The sequence below is a fragment of the Triticum urartu genome, chromosome 6A (assembly GCF_056163025.1).
Source record: "Triticum urartu cultivar PI428250 chromosome 6A, HENAU_Tu73, whole genome shotgun sequence".
Taxonomy (NCBI): Eukaryota; Viridiplantae; Streptophyta; class Magnoliopsida; order Poales; family Poaceae; genus Triticum; species Triticum urartu.
Window position 1 is genome coordinate 376,409,699 of NC_141878.1, and position 21,557 is coordinate 376,431,255.

Here is a 21,557-nt window from a genome sequence, read left to right on the forward strand (position 1 = left end):
ATCTCAAAACCCTAGTTCATCTCTTATATCCAATTCTTGTCTCCAAGTCCGGGATTGGTGCTAGTAGGTTGCTAGTAGTGTTAATTACTCCTTGTAGTTGATGCTAGTTGGTTTAATTGGTGGAAGATCATATGTTCAGATCCTTTATGCATATTATTACCCCTCTTATTATGAACATGAATAGGCTTTGTGAGTAGTTACGTTTGTTCCTGAGGACAAGGGAGGAGTCTTGCTATTAGTAGTCATGTGAATTTGGTATTCGTTCGATATTTTGATGAGATGTATGTTGTCTAGCCTCTAGTGGTGTTATGTGAACGTCGACTACATAACACTTCACCATTATTTGGGCCTAGAGGAAGGCATTGGGAAGTAATAAGTAGATGATGGGTTGCTAGAGTGACAGAAGCTTAAACCCTAGTTTATGCATTGCTTCGTAAGGGGCTGATTTGGATCCATATGTTTCATGCTATGGTTAGGTTTACCTTAATACTTTTGTTGTAGTTGCGGATGCTTGCAATAGAGGTTAATCATAAGTGGGATGCTTGTCCAAGTAAGGGCAGCACCCAAGCACCAGTCCACCCACATGTCAAATTATCAAAGTACCGAACGCGAATCATATGAATGTGATGAAAACTAGCTTGACGATATTCCCATGTGTCCTCGGGAGCGCTTTTCCTTATATAAGAGTTTGTCCAGGCTTGTCCTTTTTTACAAAAAGGATTGGGCCACCTTCCTGCACTTTATTTAGTTTTGTTACTTGTTGCTCGTTACAAATTATCTTATCACAAAACTATCTGTTACCCCTTATTTTAGTACTTGCAGAGAATACCTTGCTGAAAACCGTTTATCATTTCCTTCTGCTCCTCGTTGGGTTTGACACTCTTACTTATCGAAAGGACTATGATAGATCCCCTATACTTGTGGGTCATCATGCACCCAAGCTTAGTGAAAGGCGTCATGTCCTGATGCTGTAGGGCAATGCAGGTTCGGACGTCAGCTCGCGATATTGGGCCGTCGTAGAACATCCCATTCTCTTCGAGGACATCTTTCATGATGATGGACGCAATTTCCTGTTGGATCCGGTAGAAATCGTTTCGAAGTTGATTATCTGGCACGGCTCCAAAGGCTTCGGCCCATCTCTGGATATGGGTATCGGATGAAGATTTCATGCAAAGTGATTGCACATCCCTTCTGTACTCCATCATTAGATGGATGACGTAGAATCCATCATTGTCACTTCTTGCCGGTTGCTGGATGCAACAAAAGTCAGTCTTGTGGCCGAAACAAAGACCGGCCTTATTTGTTTTTTTTGCATTGGATGTAGCCACCCCGCATGCTCAAGCCCAGCATAGCTCTGTCCAGAACATGCTTTATGTGTGTGTAATCTTTCTTCTGTATGTTCTTCGACGGGTCCAAATATAGAGCGCGTGAGGAACACGGGTAAAGAACAATGAGAACAGCATGACACCCCCTGCTACGCAAAACACACGATCAAGTTAGCCTCCATGCATGCAAAGTAACTATTGAAATGCACGTATGTGTTATAGTGCTATCCGCGGATGACTTACCTGGGATGATAAGGTAGGAGAATCGTTTCTTTGTCCTTATTGCTGACCAAGAATTCTTTGCTGTACTCACTCGCATATTGACGGTTGGCGTCGTTGATTGACAAGAATCCCTCATGCATGTAGTATGGGTCCACGACCACAAGACCGGTGACTTGCTCTCTCCTGACGATGTAGTTCATGTGCAGCACATACAGGCGGACGAACGTAAAATCGAGTGTCCTCATTTGAAAAATCTAGAAGATTTAATCAAACCTCAGGAAGAAGAGGTCCGCGGGGCATGTGCGGACATACTTCTTGCAACTGATCGGCACATGAACCATATAAAGTGGGTATCCTGGATCGTCCGAGGCGAGGAGGCTTCTCTCTGTCGAAAAGCACATGGTCATGGAGTCTCCTGAGATCCCCTACTATGGCAGCTAGTTCATTCGCTGGTACCATTGGCTCTCCCGCGACATGGATTAATGGCACATGTTTCATCGGTACACGGTCAACCTTGGTCGAAGGCGGCTGGCTGCTAGAACCAACATTGCCAACTTTCTTGGATTTTCTCGCTGTCGGTCTCTTCCTCTGCTTCTTCTTGGTGGGCTCAGGTGCTGGTGGGTCTGTCAGACCCTCCCTGAGCACCACCCATAGTGTTGTCGGGCTCAGCATTGGACGACTCTGGCTAATTAGTTGAGCTTGGGTGGAGCCAGCATCTGGAGGTGTGTCCTGCGAGGATTGCATGAACAAAGACTTCTTGCACTCCCGAGGACGTTCCGGCTCTGGTACATGCATCTCATATTCATATGGTTGACTCATTGTTACTTCATTGCCAAAGGCAATATTGAGATACTGGAGAGGATCATCGTCCTCCTCCTTGTCATGATCCATATCCTCTTCCATGGGGCAGATGGCGTCATCTACCGAAACGGTTAGCCCTCCTTCCTCATGTCTCTCGATCTCAGCAAGCAGCACAGATGATGGTTGTACTTGTGTAGGTGGTGTTGTGGTCATACCTTCCTGAGGTCCCGTTAGTGTGCCCCCGGCCACCTCGACGCGAAGAAGATTTTTCGGCCACAGGATCGGCCAATTTTTGCATTGGCCAAGCTGCGTGGGGGTCTCGTCATCCTCTCCATCGATTTGTATCGGACGAGGGAAACCCTTGTAGCCCGCTTTCACACTCGCCACGGAGACCCTTAAGGCGTTATCAGGCATCTACCAGCGGTGAAACAATCGATCCTTAGGCTTGACTATAGTACGCTTCCCCACATCCACCAACCCGCCCTTCATGTGGTAAAGGAGGGTGCACGGAGTGGAGTCGGCCTACAAAGACATATACGTGCGGCGTTAGAGATCCAAAAAGAATAGCAACTGAAGATTAATTAATTAGTTGAGTTGATGAAGGTGCGACGCGTATTTACCGTGAGGGCGTCGAGCTCAGCCAATGTCGACGGCCCGACATTCAAGCCAGAGACGGAGCTAGGGCTGCTGTGAGAGCTGGGTGCAGGAGCAGGTGCTGGAGGAGGTGCAGGTGCAGTTGCCATACTAGGTACGGGTATGGGTGCAGTGTTCATTGAGTTGCTCCCGGTGAAGCTGGGCATGGGAAAATCACTTGGTGGAGCGTTTGGATTTTGTTGCACCCATGTGACCACTGTTGGAATCAAGCTTGTAAAGGCAGCCACCATATCATCTCTACAGGCAGCGATTATCTCAGCTTTTGCTTTCTCCATCGCCCGCGCCACCTTCTCGTCGATAGTCACTTGACTGAACTTCTTTCTCTGTCTTTTGGCCTCGGGGTCCTCGTTATAATAGTACTTCCACATGGCGACATCCCCGGCGCCGTGCACACGTCCATATTGTGGCCGCTGGCCGGGCGGGTGTCCCATCATTATGTTCATGGCCCAGTTGAAAGGAGTGTCCCACTTGTACTTCGCTGACGACTGAGTTGACTATGTCGACGAGTCGCTTTCGGCCACAAGCTTGTGTTGCTCTCTCTGCAAAATGGACCATGAATCACTTACAAATGTGACTAGAATGTAGTAGACTTCATTTATTAGAAGCTAATATGTAAGGTGGTAAAAGGATAATTACCAATAATCTCATGAATTTCCTAGTCGGCCCGTCGGTGAAAAAAAATCTTTTTTTGGTCCCAAGAGAATCGGGCCCTGATGAAGTCGTGCTCCTGCTGGTCGGTGAACTCAGCCAATGGGTCTGGGATCCCCTGATGTTCACGTTCTGCGTCCTCCTTAGCCCACACGGGCCTCTTTCCAGTGTAACCACAACTTCCAAGGCGGTGGTTCCCCATGTTCTTTACCCGCAGCTGCTTGCCTCTCTGCGACATGGCCTTGGCAGCTTCTTCATTGCAAGTCCCCTTGAACTTTTCAAAGTCCTCTATCGTAATTTTTGGATTGTCTGCAACAATCTCGGCGTAGGTTTCATGGTCTACTTCAATCACCCTTTTCACCCTAGTTTTCCAAGCGCTCAATGCGTTGCTGAACTTCCCTAGGGCTTTGTTGTTGATTTTGTTTCATGGCATCATCATCCCACGGGTCGACATCGTCATTCCGACCGGGGAACGGGAATCTTGCATGCAACCTAGTTAGGAGCAGCTTCTTCAAATTTTCATTCTTCCGTATTTTCGTGGTGTTGATGTTAGCTGTATCCCGTAGGATGCATGCTAGTTGGTTGTCATAACACGCTGCCACTTCCCGCGGCTCTATTGGCTCGAACTCGCCAGGGTGCACCGCCGTGACCACCAGTCTTCCAGTGCCGAGCTCATTTGGGCGCCGTGTCCTCTTTTCCTTCTTTCCCTCACTGGCTTGGGAGGTCCCACCTTCCGTGTTGTAGTTAGGAACATCATCAGCGCCAGTCTCAGTGCTCGTGTCGTTAGTGGCATCAGTGTCGGCGCCGGTGCCACCATCGTCGTCATCCGTCATGACAAGGGGGTCCTGACACCCAGCTTGTTGTCTCTCCTGATCCGCCAGAAAGTCGAGGTAGGCGTGTGCTTGGGACTGAGAACCTACGGCCTCATCGGTGTCGGTCATGTTTCCTAGGGTTCAATGTCGTAGTCGTTTAATTATCAAGCTTTATATAATAAAGTGAATAATGAAAAAAAGTGACCTTTGCTTTGCCGGAAATGTCGTTTCATTCCCGTCGCGACAAATCTCGAGCAGTCGATATGTCCAACTTTCTAGCACAAGTCATGCCGAAATTCACGGAAAATTTCTGCATGACCTTTGCTAGAAAGTGCACATATAGAGCACCTGAAATTTTCCAGAATGGAAATGAATCAACATTTCCAGCAAAACATAGGTCACTCACAACCGGCAAAACATAGGTCACATATAGAGCATCTCACAAGCAATGGAGCAACTCCAAATGGACTCCAATGGACAGCATTTCATTTCATTTCATAAACTTGTTGTTGTGTCCATCAACATTGCATTCAAATAAAATTGCAGACTACTGTAATGGACTAGTTACAAAAATGCAAAATACAGTACTCTCTGCCAACTACTTGTTGCCAATATAACTACTACTTCATTTTCTGAATTTTTTTTGCCCTAACTAGAGTGGCATCAACTACTTTTTTCTAAATTTTTTGCCCTAGCTAGAGTGGCATCTACTACTTCATTTTCTGAATTTTTTGCCCTAACTAAAGAACAATAGGAAAGGAGGGGCTGGCTCACCGTGCGTCGGGGTCAGGGTCGCCAGGGCTGAGGGGGTGGCGTCGGGGTCAGGGCTCGTCGGGGCTGAGGGGATGGCGTCGGGGTCAGGGCTCACCGGGGCAGAGGGGGTCCTTCTCCTCCTTGTCGATCTGCAGAGAGACCAAATTTGGTCAGAGAGAGAGAGAGAGACTGTACGGCGGAGGGGCGGCACGGGGGGAGGGGCCGGTCTAGGGGTGCACCTAGGGCAGGGGCCAGCACGGGGGGAGGGAGCGTCGGGGTGGCCAGTGGCCAGCGTCGGGGTCGGGTGCGGCGCGCGTCGACGGCGGCGTGGGTAGGTGTGGGTGTCGACAACGGCGTGGGCGGATGCGAGCATCGACGGTGGCGTGGGCGGGTGCGGGCGGATGCAGGAGGGTGAGGGCGTCGGCGGTGGCGTGGGCGTGGGCGGGTGCAGGCGTCGGCGGTGGCGTGCGGGAGATCGAGGTCAGAGAAGGGGATCGAGCGAGAGAGTGAGAGAGAGGAAAGAGATAGGAGCTAATGGTCCGGTGTTGTTGGCAACTTAGCTATAGTGCGTGTTGGCAAAACGCGCTATAGCTAAGTTAGCTATAGCGCTGTCCTCTCCAAAACGCGCTACTGCTAACTTTTTTATTTTTTTTATTTTCCTTTTTACTTTTATTTTCCTTAGCTATAGCGCTGCCTAGGCGAAAACACGCTACTGCTAACTTTTTTTTCCTTTTTCTCTTTTTCTTTTCCTTAGCTATAGCGCTGCCTAGGCCAAAACGCGCTACTGCTAACTTTTTTTACTTTTTTTCTTTTTCTTTTTCTTTTTCTTTTTCATATTCCACAAACTTCCTTCCTTCCTTTTTATTTTATTTTTATTTCTCTTTTTATTTGCACTTTTCTTTTTCTTATCTTTCTTTTGCACTTTCCTTCCTTTAATTTGGTCTGTCGTTCGAGCAATACCACTGTTACCCACCGGATAATAATTAGTATAATATATATTACATCATTTGACCGCTATTGGCGGTATACAAAATATCTAGACACACACAAACTTTGTGGATTAGTTTGTCAGCTTGGGCGACGACGACGCTTCAGACTTATCTTCTTCCCTCTTTTGTTCGTTGTCGAATAATTGAGCCCATGGTCGTGACTTTTCCTTCTCCAGGGATTACGATCTTTCATAGGTAATGTAGTCTTCATTCTTCTTTTGACGTATGTTTCATCGTCATCGGCATCATCTTCCCTCATCGAATCACCGTACTGGTCATAGTCTTCCTCGTTGGCGACTCCATCCATTCTGGCGATGCTCCTTTTGCTTCTCCTCACGACAACACGGCTAGGATTGGGATCAACTATGAAGAAACATTGTGTCACGTGTTTAGCATGTACCCATGGCTCATTTTTGGCGATGGCGTTGACGGTACCGCTATCAGAGTCAGGTATACACATGGTAGTGAAATGTCAGTTTTCTCTCTGTACATTCTTAGCCCATCTGATACGGAACATCATCGCGCTATGTAATCCAGAATAGTTAAGATCCCATATCTCTTCGACCCTTCCGTAATATCTTTCAATTACATTCCCGGTCATGGCTTCCATCGTCACCCCTAAGATTTGGTCATCACTGTTTATATCTTTCTCCTCCGTGTAGAACATGTATCCGTTGATATCGTATGCTTGATAAGTCACGAGGTTGGTCGAGGTGCCATGTGCTAAGGCGTATATGAGTGTTCCGTTCGGACAACCCTCTTCCGGGGGATTAGCCAGAACTCGCTCTTTGAACCAACGCAAGAAAGTGGAGTTGTGCTCTCTAATAACTTCAGCGCCCGTCCTGTGCACCCCACGGTCACGGTACTTCTTTGCGATGGTCTCTTTGTGTAGTGTCACGAAATCTTCTAGCACATCTAGGTGTTGTAGCACTACTAAGTTTGCCCTGTCAAGGTCGTTTTGTCGGCCCGAGCATAACACATTCACATCCCTATGACTGTTGGTGTGACCTTCACCTTCGAGCCTTCCACAGCGCTTGTTGACAGGCAAACCAACAACAGGGTCTCCGGTGCCTACTAGATAACTCTCACAGAAAGAGATGCACTCTTTGGTCAGATATCCCTGGGCTATGCTTCCATCTGGACGGGACATGTTACGAACGAATCCTTTGATGAGGCCATTCATCCTCTCAAACGACATCATGCTGTGTAGGAATGTCGGCCCTAGGTCGATGATGTCGTCCACGATGTGGACACATAGATGCACCATCACATCAAAGAACGCGGGCGGGAAGTACATCTCTAGCTCATTCAATATGACAATGATATCTTCCTGTAGCCTATGGAGTTGCTTCACACTTATTGACTTTCGAGAGATAGCATCAAAAAAGTGGCATAGGTCAGTAAGCATCTCACGCACGTGTGTGTCCATAATCCCTCTAAGTGCAACCGGGAGTAACTGCGTCATCATCACATGACAGTCGGGAGACTTCATCCCACTGAACCTTTTTTTTCTTAATGTCCAGATATCTGCTTATCTTCCCACAGTATCCAGAACTAACTTTGATTCCGGCAAGGCACTTGAACAATTGATCGACCTCCTTCGGATCTAAGGTGAAGCAAGAGGGGGGGCAATATTGTTCTTCCTTCTTGTTTACTTTTTTGCCCCTATCTTCCGTCTCCGTCTTCGTCTCGGTCTCCTCTGATGACCTTTTACTGGGCATTTGGATATCTTTCCTGATATTCAAAAATTCCAAGTATTTTCTTTCCTTCAGCCCATCCTTGGTCTTCTCCGGCTTATTCATCAATGTTCCAAGCAAACTCTCAAGGATTTTTTTTGTGATATGCATTTGATCAAGGCTATGAGGCGTGTCGAGTATGTGCCAGTATTCCAAGTCGCAGAAAACATATCTCGTCTTCCATACCTTCAGCAGGGGCTCCGGCGCCTTTTTCTTCGTCTTTCCCGGCGAGGGGCACTCTTCCCAGTTATTCAATAACTCATATATTTCTTCACCGCTACGCTTACATGGAGGACCTCGATGCTCAGCCTTACCATTGAATAGATATCCACGCTTTCTCCACGGGTCATCCTTCTCGAGCCATCTTCGATGCCCCATGTACACGATTTTCTAAGATCCGCCATCTTTCGATAGTTTCAAAGAAGTTGTATCATCCATGCACCTCGTGCATCTGCAATATCCGTGGCACACCTGGCCGAAGAGATAGCCGTAACCGAGATAGTCCTGCACCGTCGTGATCAGCGCGGCTCTCATGTAGAAGTACTCTCCTTTGCTTGCATCCCATGTCTTGGTCGGCGTTGTCCATAGGTCTGTAGCTCCTCTTTCAGTAACCCGAGATACAGATTTATAGCATTTCCCGGTTATCTCGGCCCTTGAATAAGCATAGCCATGTGTATGTATTTTTCCTTCATGCACAACCAGGGGGGAGGTTGTACATCCATACAAACATGGGCCATGTGCTATGATTGGTGTTCTGGTTTCCAAATGGATTAATGCCATCACTACTAGTGCCAAGCATGATGTTTCTTGGATCATTTGCGAAAAAATCAAATTCAGCGTTTAATGCTCTCCAGCTAGCATATGCGAGGTGTCTTAGCTTCGGCTCATCCCCGTCATCTGGCTTCACCCTCTCCGCATTCCAGCGCATAAGCTTTGCTTCCTTAGGATCTACAAAATAACGCTGTAGGCGCGGAGTGATCGGAAAGTACCATACAACTTTCTGTGGAGCTTTCTTTCCGGCCTTTTTATATCATGAAGCATTGCACTTTGGACAGATGTTTTTTTTCCGCGTGCTCGTTCCGATATATGATGCAGACATTGATGCATGTGTGATATCTAATGTGTGGCAGATCAAGAGGGCACACAATTTTCTTTGCCTCCTCGACACTAGTAGGACACAGGCTTCCCGCGGGAAGAACCTTCTTCAGATACTTCAGAAGCTCATCCAGGCTTGTATCTGTCCATTTGTTTTTTGCCTTCGTCTTTAGAAGTTCTAGTGTGAAACTCAAGCGGGTCACCTCGGGATTGCAACCATCATACAAAGGAGTCATCGAGTCTACCTCCAGTTGCGCCAGTTTGGCCTCCTCTCTAGAAGCAGCTCTGTCGCTAGTCGTCTTTTTGCGAAGCAGGTCTCAAACATGCGGGTCCCGCATGGATGAACTTAGTAGCAACGAAGACGGTGGCGTGTCCGCGTCTTCTCCGCCTTGAACTGCCTCTTCGCCATCGACATTTCCGAGGCCGTCTTCCTCTTCGGGCACATAATCGGTCATCTCTTCGTCTGGTGGACCCATGTCATTATTTCCTGCCCCGTCGACATCCTCATCATCATCATCACTTATCCATCGAGTATGGCCATGCATGAAACCATGCATGAGCAGGTGCGCCTTGAATGTGCCACCCTCAAAGGGGTCGAGCCTGACTATTCCTTTGCATTTTCGACACGGACATAAAACATCCTTCAGTCTTTTTTCATACATGTCCTCCACAGCGGATTGCCAGTATATTTCCACCATCCTTCCATTGACCTTCATGATCACCTGCGCACAGAGCAAATATTATAACCACGTATATATGCATGCATGGATCAAATTCATACAAAAATTCGGCATGAACTTCCCTAAACATAGGACATATTGAGTTTGCCCGAAATTCGCCGAAACGGAATTGAATCGACATTTCGGCAAAACATAGGCAACTCAATGTACTCACATGCCACACACAATTCGGTATATTCATATCGCACATAGTTTTGGTCCTAATCGCAAACACACATATTTCCATTATTGCACAACTCTTTTTTTTCTCACCTATTTGTTGAGAGGGATATCGAGCACCTTCTTGTAATTAGCTAGTAGCTCTAGATAGTGAGGTACCTACATAAATATAGCTCCAACTAGCTAGGGAGAGAGAGCTATGAGAGGGAGGAGGGAGGGCATTAATGGAGGGGGTGGTGGAGGGGAAAAGAAGAGAAGGGGAGAAGGGGCAAAAGAAAGGAAGAGGAAGGAGGGGGGCATTAATGGAGGGGGTGGTGGAGGGGCAAAGAAGAGAAGGGGAGGAGGGGCAAAAGAAGGAAGAGAAAGGAGGGAGGGCATTAATGGAGGGGGGTAGGAGGGGCAAAGAAGAGGGGAAGCATTGAAGAACAAGCAAGTGCAATAGGGAGGGGGGAGAAAGAAAGGGGGAGGAAGAAGAGGGGGAAAAGGTGGCAGCTATTTTGGCTAGAGACCATAGTAGTAGCACGGGGCACCAAAGCGCGCTACTGCTATGTGTGCCAGCCAAAATATCTACTGGTAAGTAAAACTAGCTATAGCGCTTGCCCAAAACCCACGCTACTGGTAAAAGATTACACATAAAAGAAGTAGCAGTAGCGCTTCTTGGTGGACAGGCGCTACTGCTATTTTCTTAACAGTAGCGCTGGTTAGAGTACAAACGCTTCTACTATTTTTTGGCCGGGGGGTGTGGTGTGGCTAACTTACCAGTAGCGTGCCCGCTGGAAACCCACGCTACTGCTAAGTTGTACCAGTAGCACGCTTTATAACAGACGCTAGTGGTACTTATCAGTAGCGTGGGGTCCTTAACACGCGCTACTGGTAAACTTGTATGTATAAACCTTTTCCTAGTAGTGATAGGAAATGCCATAGGTAAGAGCAGCTATATCACGACCTCTTAAACCCTCCTTTAGTGTCCAGACCGACAACCTAAATACCACCCGGATCAAAAAACTTCATCCAACCTATTCCTACAACATGAGCCCAAACGTTTTGGCTGCCCGACGTCTCTCAAACCCAGCTCAAGTGGGAAGGATTTTGTGCTGTCGATGAAAATGGAGTGGAAAGTTTTCACTTTTCGAAGGAAAAATGAAAATGGAGAGGAAATATGAAAATGGAAACGAAAATTTGTAAAACAAAAATGGAAATGGAAATTTTTATGTGGAAACGGAAACAAAAACAAAATGGTATTTTCCGGTGGAACACACGCGGAAACGGAACTTTCCGTTTCCATTAATATGAAATTTCCGTTTCTACTATAGGCCCATGGCTGCTTTGTAGCCCAACTACCAAACAACACACAATGACACAATGATTAGAATGAGCACAATGTATCATTTGAGTACCAACTTTTACTACCACACACATACTCAGCTAGACTCTATACGGAATTGTCATGTACTACTACAATACTACCCTATGTTACCAACACAACCATATTATTTTGTAGCCATGTTAAGAATTCCATCAATTTGTTTGTTTTTTGTCTATATTTCTCTATGATTCAAGGGGGTTTTAAGTTCCAATCAACACACAATTTTATTTCCATGTCCGCTCTGTATTCGCTTTGTGTTTGTTTCCGGCAGTATCTGTTTCCATATTCGTTTCTGGGGTTTCTGTATTCGTTTCCGCTTCTGTAAAATAATATGAAAACAAATATGGTAGGATCCAGTTCCATCCGTTTCTGCGCCGTTTTCATCCTTAGCTGTCGGACATGCCCAAGCGTGTCCACCACATTAGACCGGCCGAACCAATCCCCACATATATCCCGTCCATATCTGCACCCCGGGCCAAGCCCTAGCCATTTTTGCCATTCCACTTTCAGTCCTCTTCGGGCAGCTCCTCTCCAGTGATCTATCACCATTTCCGGCATGGCAGACAATGGATCTAAGTCCGACAACTCCTGATCAGTCGACTGGACCTCGTCCCTTGCACAAACGAGGAGGAGATAGCCGTCTGGCTGGATCTACATCGGTCACGACACGATAATCAAGCGTCCAGGCCTCTGTGCCATATGAGCCAGTGGGGCTTGGATCCAGCAGCGTCAATGCACCCGCTTTGGAGCCGGAGCCGCTGCCGACAGCGGCATCTGAGGAACCCCTACATTGGGTCATTGTCCTTGCAATGTTGCTCTTCGAGTTCGAGGCCTGGGGTGCCTGCAGCACCCCCCGTGGGAGGGCCAAGGTGCGCCGTGTTGAACAAGCCTATGGAGGACAAGGCCACGACAGACAAGGTCGTGGATGATATCTCTGCTTGGATCCTAATGAAGCGATAGGCCTAGGTAGTGCATGCGCTCGCGGTGGAGAAAACCCGAGTTGTCCTTGCCCTCGATGTTCTGGCACCCAAAGAGGAGGGGGAGGAGACAGGTGTCGTATCTCACAACTCTAGCTCCGATGCCGAGCAGATCCGTCTTGACCATATGTCGTCTTCAAGCGCTACAATCTCCACCAACTGGACAATGGCAAGGGTAAGAGCGACAGTGGGTGAACTTCCTCCATAGTCTGATTTTAACTAGTAGAACATGCCTAATTTTGGTACTCCGATGGCAGGTACGACGAACTCTCCTATGATATGTCTTGTATGAACTATGTGCATGTCCTATGTGAACTCTGATTTATGTCTTGTGATCTACGTTGCATGATATTGTATGGATTTGGAGGTTTGCATATGACGGGGTGGTTGTTGACATGGATAAATGAGGGGTGACCGGACGCGTCCATGGACATGTGTAGGTCAAATCAGGGCATTGTGGTTGTAGATGCTCCAAGGCAGTGGCAAAGAGGATTTCCTGTTCGAGTAGAGGAACCCAACCGGCCACACGAGAACAGAAGTGCGGAACTTGCTCATAAAATTCCAATCAAAATACATGGCCTCGAATGTTTATTCACATCCGCTATAACCCTGGCCGTCAAGTGATCATCAAAATGATCGAAGTGCAATTCTGGCACATTCTTGTCAATCTGCCATGCAATCGACAAAGTTCACTTATCATCACGAAGATTGAAAGGGAGATTCACCACCCAAGCCCACATATGTAGCCCATCAAACTTAAGCTTCGAGGATCGCATGCAACCCTCAAATTCAAATAGCGCCACATCATTCTTGCTGATATGCCAGGACGAGCCCTCTCTCACACACACAGGAGTGCGATCTTTCTAAATTGCAAACTTCACTAAGAACATATTTTTTCCTAGAGATCGAAAAAGCAATCGCTTAGGTTTACCCCAAGCTAGAGCAAAAAACTCTAGAGATCGTCTGGATATAGAACATGTCGCAATGTTGGACCTTTCCCGCCAATATCCACTTCCCCTCGCCCTTCATCTCGACCATGAATCACCAGAGGTGTAGCTTCCTCCTCGATAATGTCCAGTTTCCCCAAAACTTGCTCCAACTTAGTCCTCGTGGCCCTAGGCGATAAAGGCATCATTTTGATTGCCGTACTTGGAAGATGTTGGCATATCCACCGGCAATCCGGTGTGCACCGCCAACTTGATCCATGGGTGGCGATAAAGTCCATATGTAACCCTAATCGCCTCACTCCGTGCTACGTTTTTTGTGTGTGGTGGTGGTGGTGGCTGGGGCGGGGTAGCAAACAAGCTTTCATCCACCTGCCTTTTAGTATGTTATATGTTAGTACTGATTTGGTATTGTAGATGTTTTTTTCTATAAATGTTGTCAACTAAATAGTTTGACTTACGACAGAACTTGGACTAGTCATTGGGGAAGGAGGCAGTATAAACCATACCTTAGTCAAATGTAGGTACAAGCACAAGATTCTTTTTCTTTTACCCCGAGACCGTAGTTCTACGGTAATTTTCGTCAATTAAAAGTTGTGTACATACCAGGACAAGAGCACCGAATTCTGGTCCAGAAGTGTGATTCAAATGTAGGTACGAGCACAAGAAGCCTCCACCGTGAACTCACCAAACATTAAAGATGCTAGCTCATCAGTTGTAGGAAGGCTAAATTGTGGGCCATCAGATTCTCCAGGGGCAACTAAACGAATGGCTATCTCGGCATGCCTATTGGCTGCTAGTATTTCTCTAGCTGATCTAAACGTTTTGACATAAGAATTGTGTGTATCAAGCATATGCATCAAGCCTTCAACAATAGATTCATCTAAAGCCTGAATCCTATTCTACACCTCATTCTGGGTATCATATATATAGAGTTCGGCATACTTAGGGGTATTTCCTTCCTTAGGCATAAGAGATCCCATTCGATGACAAACCTGCCCGTTTATTTTGTATATATTTGGACCATTACCATCATTTACAGAACGGTCAACAGTAGTTCCCATGGAAGTAAATGCAAAGAGGCAGTTGTACTGACGAATTTTTTTATAAACTCTCTGCTACACGAGGGACCATTGTGTCTCTGCAACTCAGAGATAAACAAGGGTGGCTTTTTAAAAGGTGTAATATACACCTTACCACCCTTGCAACATTTGTTGTAAACCACCCGCCTTAGCGTAATAGCAGATTCCGATCTCACCCTCTCCTCGAACCAGAATACTGCACCACAGCTGGTACATTTGTAGTCTGGGCCACCGTAGAAAGATCTCTTTCGGTACCCAGCTGCAAATTTATCTTGACTCAGTAACAATGGTAAATCAGCAATGCATCATACAATAGTTTCTAGGCATATCGGCACTCAGCATACCTTTTAGCATCTCAGACTCCTTAGCCGTGAATCCAACCCAGTCAGCACTTAAGGGCGATCCAATGGCAGGCCCCTTTCCCCTAAGGCTATCAACAACCACCCTACATCTCTTTCTATTACGGGACGTAATTTCTGGACTAAGAACGGGGAAGAAACCATCATCTAAAAAACAAAGGGCCTGTCACAGGTATGAAGAGGAATCGAGAGAGTGCAGGAGGCACACCTATAAAGGAAAATGACTTATTTTAAAAGGGCACCCCGTACATTTTCTTTTAGGTAGGCCTGAGGATATGTAGGGCAATGGTGAGTCATAGAAAGACAGCCTTCGTTGAACAACATGGCGCAGAGGTGGTTGACAGGTGCTTGAACTGGCCTTACGACGAACAGAACGATGCTGAGGCATGACTCACATGAACGACATGAAGAATAGAACAACCATAACACACTGCAAAAGGAACGTAACACAAAGAAAGGCAATCTAATCAGGCGCATTAAACAGCAAAAAGGCATACACCTAGACCCAGGAACAGAATTCAAAAGACAAGGTTCTATAAAGGGCATGGAACATTTTCTTATATGAAAGGGAGAGGCATCCCAAAAGTAAACTGTAAGCCTTCTTAAAAATACACAGGCAGAAGGAAAAGGCAATCAAACAAATCCGAGCGGCGAAAAAACAAGAGAGAGAGAGAGAGAGCAAGTACATGAAACACCTTCCCAAGAGCCCATGGGAAACTATAATCCCAAACAAACAAGATTCTCTAAAGTTTGTGGCCCAAGAAATACCTTCCCAAAAGCCCATGAAGAACCAGAAGCCCTAAAGGAACAGGGTCCTCTAAAGCCCGTGCTAGTTTTTTCTCTATAAGAGAAGGGGGCGGTCCAAAGACCAAAGACCCAGCCGAGGAAGAATCAATAAACAAGTAACATATTTATTATTTGGGCACGTGGGAAGAGCATTGAATCCAAATAAGAAGACTATTATTATTTGGGCACGTGGGAAGAGCATTGAATCCGAAGAAGAAGACTATTATTTTCAGTCTTGCAAAACACAGAAAGAAAACACTGTAAGTGCCATATAGAAAGCCCAAGGACTTTATTGCATCAGAGGAATGAACCAATTCAGTACAAAGTAGGCATACAGGCCCAAATAGGAAGCCCAGAAAAGATAGCTAAAGAGATTGAAGAGAGGAAAGCATCTGAGAGCACATTAGACCCCAGTCAAACTGGGCCAAAACAGGGCTAACATCTGGATTTATCTCTGTCTCCACAGACGTATGGTGCAAGCGCAATAGCTCTCTCTCCAAGTGACCAACACGCCGAATGGCAGAGACTGTAGCAGTTATGGAAGAACGAAGGGAGCTCCTATAGGCCATCATACAGTCATAATTATAGTCTTGAACCACAAACCCATACAGATGCTGCAAAAAACTTATAGCCTGGAGGGCAGCTTGTTCATAAGCATGGACAAAACCACACCAGGATGAGCTCCAAAAAAATTCTCGTCGCGGAACCGGAGCAGAATTATCCCCTGGAAGCTCCAGTTCTACCCCAGCAAGAACGGACCCATCCTCCGTGACCTCACACAGATACAAAAGCGCCGGCAAAGAACACCGAGCCACCACGGCTTCCAAAATGGGTATAACAGTTGAAATAAGAGCACACATCCTGCTCACACACAACGAAATTATAAAAAAAAACTGAAAAATAACACGACCCCCAGAGTAGATCCGGAATACACTACTAGGAAAAGGCCTACTAATGGCGCACCAGTTTTGCCTACTAATGGCACATCACTGGTGCGCCATTAGTATCACGCCACTAGTATTTATTACTAATGGCGCACCACCCAGTGCGCCATTAGTATATAACACCATGCGCCATTAGTATGCCTCCCAGGGGCCATATTTAACCATGTGCTTTGGCACACTAATGGCGCACTGCGGATGGATGCGCCATTAGTATACTTGGCATACTAATGGTGCACTGTTTGGTGATGCGCCATTAGTATACTTTGGCATACTAATGGCGCACTCTGTAGTGATGCGCCATTAGTATGAATATTAGGTTTTATTTTTTTTATTTTTCTGACTTTTGCACAGGTTACAAAATATATTATTTGACAGAATATAGACAGTAGCACATAGCAACAACAGATTCATCGAATACAATAGAAGATTAGTCTCCGAATACAATTCATCATATTAGTCTCCGAATTCAAAAGACCGAACAAAGATAAAACATTACAAGTCTCGAGACCGCGAGTATCGAGTTTGTCTTCACATTACAAGTCAATATCGATCATCTAAACTACCATCACATAGAAGAGAGCTGCGGTCATCACGATGAGCATCATCGCGATGAAACTGGTCTTCATCCGGTTCCTCCAACGCTCCCTCCTCTCTCCCTCTAGATAGCGGGCGTATCTAGATTCCGCCTCCGCCCTAGTGGTGTACCCTTTGTAACTGTTACCGCTGAAACAGTGAACCTGTTTCCGACACTCCTCCCAGTCGTCGTAGACTCCGGGAACCTTACCCTTGTACACGACATACGACGGCATCTCTATGCACAAGCCAAACAACAGACAATACATACATAAGCAATATATAAGTATGCAACAAAAGGATCGGAAGAGAAAAGCAAGACATTAATAGCACGATTCATGGTCCTACTAATAAATAGCATCGATTACATCTAAGTTGAATGACTGTCCAAACCAAAGAGACATACAATTCATTAAAGTTTAATTACAACATGAGCCAATCAATGTTTCAGAACTACACATCACTACTTTTGACTCAACTCATGGACAGGAGCATGGATGAAGCCGCCGTCTATCGTGATGGTCATGAAATCGCGGGCGTTGTCAGCCTGCATTTGTAGCATTCCGTCTATCTCAATGTTGGATGGTTGATATCTGAGGAAGAACTGCCCCGAGGTATGAAGGACATCTTTATGGATGATGTCCGCAAACTCCGACTGGATGCGAAAGAATTCTTGTCTGATGTCCGCGTCCTGGATTGCTGACAAGCTCACGGCCCAATCTTTGAGATTATTTGGTAGCAGAAGGTGATGATGGTCCCTTACGATTGCCCGCATGTGATGGAGGGCGTAGTAGGCATCCTTCTGACCGCCAGGCGGCTGCTTGACGCAGCAGAACATCGTATTGTGGGCGAACACGTGCTTGCCATACTTACGAACTGCCCTGGTGAAGGTGCCTCCAGATTTGGCATAGCCGGGGAGAACATCATCAAGAACTTTCTTGATATTTGTGTAGTCTATCTTAGAGTTACGGTTCGGGTCGAAATAAGTGGCCATGGAATATTTCGGGCTTAAGAGGATGAGTGTGCAATGTGTGTCACTGCATAGAACACGAAATGTTAGAAAAAAAGAACGATCGAAATCTAAGAAATCATATGTTACGGGGCGGTTAAGGGATGACTTACTCGGGAAAGTAAGCCACAATGAAGTTATCCTTATCTGGGTTTGCCAGAATGACGTCTTCGAGGTGTGAACTCGCGACTTGGCGGTCCCCAGCGCTGCTCAAGAGCTTGGCACGCATGTAGAAGGGGTCGACGATCACGATGTCCGGGGTCTTGTCTCTAATGATCCGCATCTCCATACTCAGCGAAAACAGCCGAACGAAGGTGTAGTGCAGCGGATGAAGGTTGAACATAGCAAAGATGTCATCAAACCGCAGGACGATCGTACCCCCAATGACGCCATCCACAAAGCCCTTGCCCTCTGGCACCTTGGCCATGAAAACCGGGTATGCCACATCATTCTCTCTGAGACGCCGCTTCTCCAAAGAAAGAACACTGTCATGCAGACTCCGCATAGCACCGGTTGCAGCATTGAGCATATTTGTCAGTAGCATCGCCCTACCCGCCACATGCACCCTCCTCGAGATATCCTTAGGTGAAGGTGGCCCGTCCTGAGCACGGATCGTACTCCGTGCCGGCTGGCTCGCACCGACGCCCTTTTTAGTCTGCCGTTTCCGGCCCTTCTTCTTGATCTGCTGTAATGGGACCGAGTTCTTCTCACAGACCGCCTTCTTGAGCGTGTTGGGGCTGATAATATTTGGCACCTCCGCTATCTGAGGCTCGGTGAAGGCGGCAGCTGGAGGCGTCTCCTGAGAACTGAATGCCAGACGACGCCTGTTGCAATTGGGTTTCTCCGCCATACCAGCTAGATCGCGGTCATCTTGTTTGGGTTCTTGAGAAGGAGGCCCGCAGAACTCGTCACCGTACCCATGTTCACCAAAGTACTTATCGACGTTGGTAAATGTACCATCGTCGTTGTCATCGTCGTCCGGATCCTGTGCCATATGCATGTCCGGATCCTGTGCCATTGGGATGTCCGGCATGTCCGGTAGCGTTGCGGCGTTCTTGCCATGGCTTGGTGCCGGCACGACTGGCGGTCTTGTCTGTGGGGTGGTGTCCCCCGCCCCCAAACGAATCTGGCTCTTCGGCCAAAGCAGGGGCCAGCTTACGCAGGCGCTAAGGGTCATCACATCTTCTTCGTCGGCCCCAGCGGGTCGAATCGGAGGTAACAGCTCGTCGCAGCCTGGCAGCACCCGAACCACTTCAACCCTATACATTGTGGGTGGCATCGAATTACCGTGGAACACGGGGTTGCCCGGTTGAATGATTCTGCCCTTGGCGACATCGACCAACTCGCCGCCCACGAAGTGCAGGAGAGTGCAAGGAATGTCGGCGGCGCCCTGTGAAAACATGTAGGGCGTCAGGGATGCCCAGTCAAAGGCAAGGAGATGAAGTCCTCGGCCGAGAGGCTTAGTTACCGTGATGCCGTCGAGCTCGGCTAATGTCGAGGCACCACCGACGGTGGGCGTGCAACTAACGGAGGGGCCGCTTGCTGGCAAGGTGTCGGCCAGCGTACACCCGGGTGTATTAAGCTCCAATGCCGACATCGGAGACACCAATACTGCCGCCGCCGGAGACACCAATGGCGCCGCCTGCGCGTTGTGCGAGTTGTTGGCCGTGAAGCTGGGAATCGGGGGCGGCCCCTGTTGGCCACCCGCAATCCACGTCGTTATCCCATGAATCAAGGTAGGCATAATGCCGATGAGCGTCGATCCCAGTTGTTGTTGCACTTGCTCTTGGACCATCTTTGGAATCCGCGCCACTTGCGCCTTGAGTGCTTCAACCTCGCGCGACTGGCTTACAAGCTGGTCTTTTTCTCCTTTCACCCACCAGCGGCATAGTATGACGACCATTTTGTGGACAAGCCTTTGCCGGCCACACGACCAGCTAACGTCGGCTTATTGAGCTTATCCCTGTTTTTCATTACGTTCAACGCCCTATTCAAAGGGGTGTCGAAAGGGGAGCTCTGAGACGACCCCGCGCTACTGCTTTCTTTGTCCTACGGAAGGAACGTGAACCATTTAGAAATATTGGGGATTAATTAGAATGCAACCATATGGAGCTAATTACGCGGGGGTGTATTCCTTACCAGAACAAGCTCAAGCTCCTTGGTCTTCGGATCCGTGGTAAGCTCCTTTGTTACCGGGTCCTCCTTGTACCGGGCCCTGAGAAAGTTCCTAGTCTACTTGTCACTGTATTTCTCGAAGCGGGGCGGTAGGCCTTGCTCGGCACGCTCCGCGTCCTCCTTGTCCCATACAGGCTCCGCCACTCTGTAACCGCCGGGACCGAGTTGGTGGACCCCTATGTTCAACTGCCGCATTTCTTTCCCCCACTGACTTGATTCGGAGGTTGCGGGGCTCTTGCACTTGATCTTGAACTCCTTGTAGTCATCTTCGCTAATCAAAGGATATTTCGCCTTGATCTTCTCATAACTATCACCTTTGTCAATCATTGCCTTCACCGTTCTTTTCCAAGTAGACAGGGCCGTGCTCATCGTCGTGAGGGCGGCACCGTTCATTTTATTACCCGAGAGGTGTGTGTTTGCGAACTCAGCGGGGAACTTGTATCATTCGTGCAGCTTCGTGAAGAGGAGGCTGCGCAAATTCCCTCGGTCCTTGTGCCTTAGGTTCTCGGTGTTGATCGAGGCGGTGCTCCGAAGAATGCACCCGAGCTGAATCGAGTACCCCTTGACTACGTGTTTGGGCGCCGTCGGATGCCCGTCGGAGTTCACTTCAGTAAATTCCTCCCTGACGGTGCCGAGCACGCTCGGGCGCCGGTCCTTCCGTTGCCTCTTCGGTTGGCTGCCATCTGTGCGTGCGCCGCCATCATCAGTGGTGGCATCCACGGCGCCATCATTAGTGGTGTCATCCCCGACGCCACTAGGGGTTGTGTAGTCAGGATTGGTGTCTTCCGTGGTGTCCTCATAGCGGTGAGGTTCTTCCTCTAACTCCTGGGACAGCTCCCAGAATTGCTTGCCGCCCGAACCGCTTGCCTCATCGTTGTTGGCCATGTTTCGCTCTAAATAGGAAAAAAGTTTGGTCAACAAGTTGGTTATTGTCAAGGAACAAGATCATGGTCTCATCATTTAGGGTTTGTCGACACCGAGGCATCCTAAAAGCTAAGCTTTTATCATTTCGGGTTTGTCGACGCCGAGGCACCCTAAAAGCCTAAGCGTACATCATTTAGGTTCTCATCGACACCGAGGCACCCTATAGAAGCCAAGTTAAGTTTTCATCATTTAGGGTTATCGATGCTGAGGCACCCTAGGTTGGGCCTAATCACTTGGCACTAATCACTTGGCTCTATTGCCACCTATGTTGGGTTTATCATCTAGGGTTTATCGATGCTAAGGAAAATTCTAAGTTGGGCCTAATCACTTGGCTCTATTGCCACCTATGGTTTAATGCAGCAAGAATGGCGGGGCAGTTGATCCTACTTAACTAAGTACTAAGATACCCCGGCCCATGCATTAGTCGCAAGTACCCCATATGTCCTATTTTTAGCAAAGTCATGCTAAAATTCACGGAAAATTT

General features: G+C 47.6%; 1 pseudogene; it reads right to left on the minus strand.

Annotated features, from left to right (window-relative positions):
- Positions 1–9,352: 9,352 nt before the first annotated feature.
- LOC125516720 (uncharacterized) lies at positions 9,353–19,948 on the minus strand (annotated as a pseudogene).
- Positions 19,949–21,557: the final 1,609 nt, after the last annotated feature.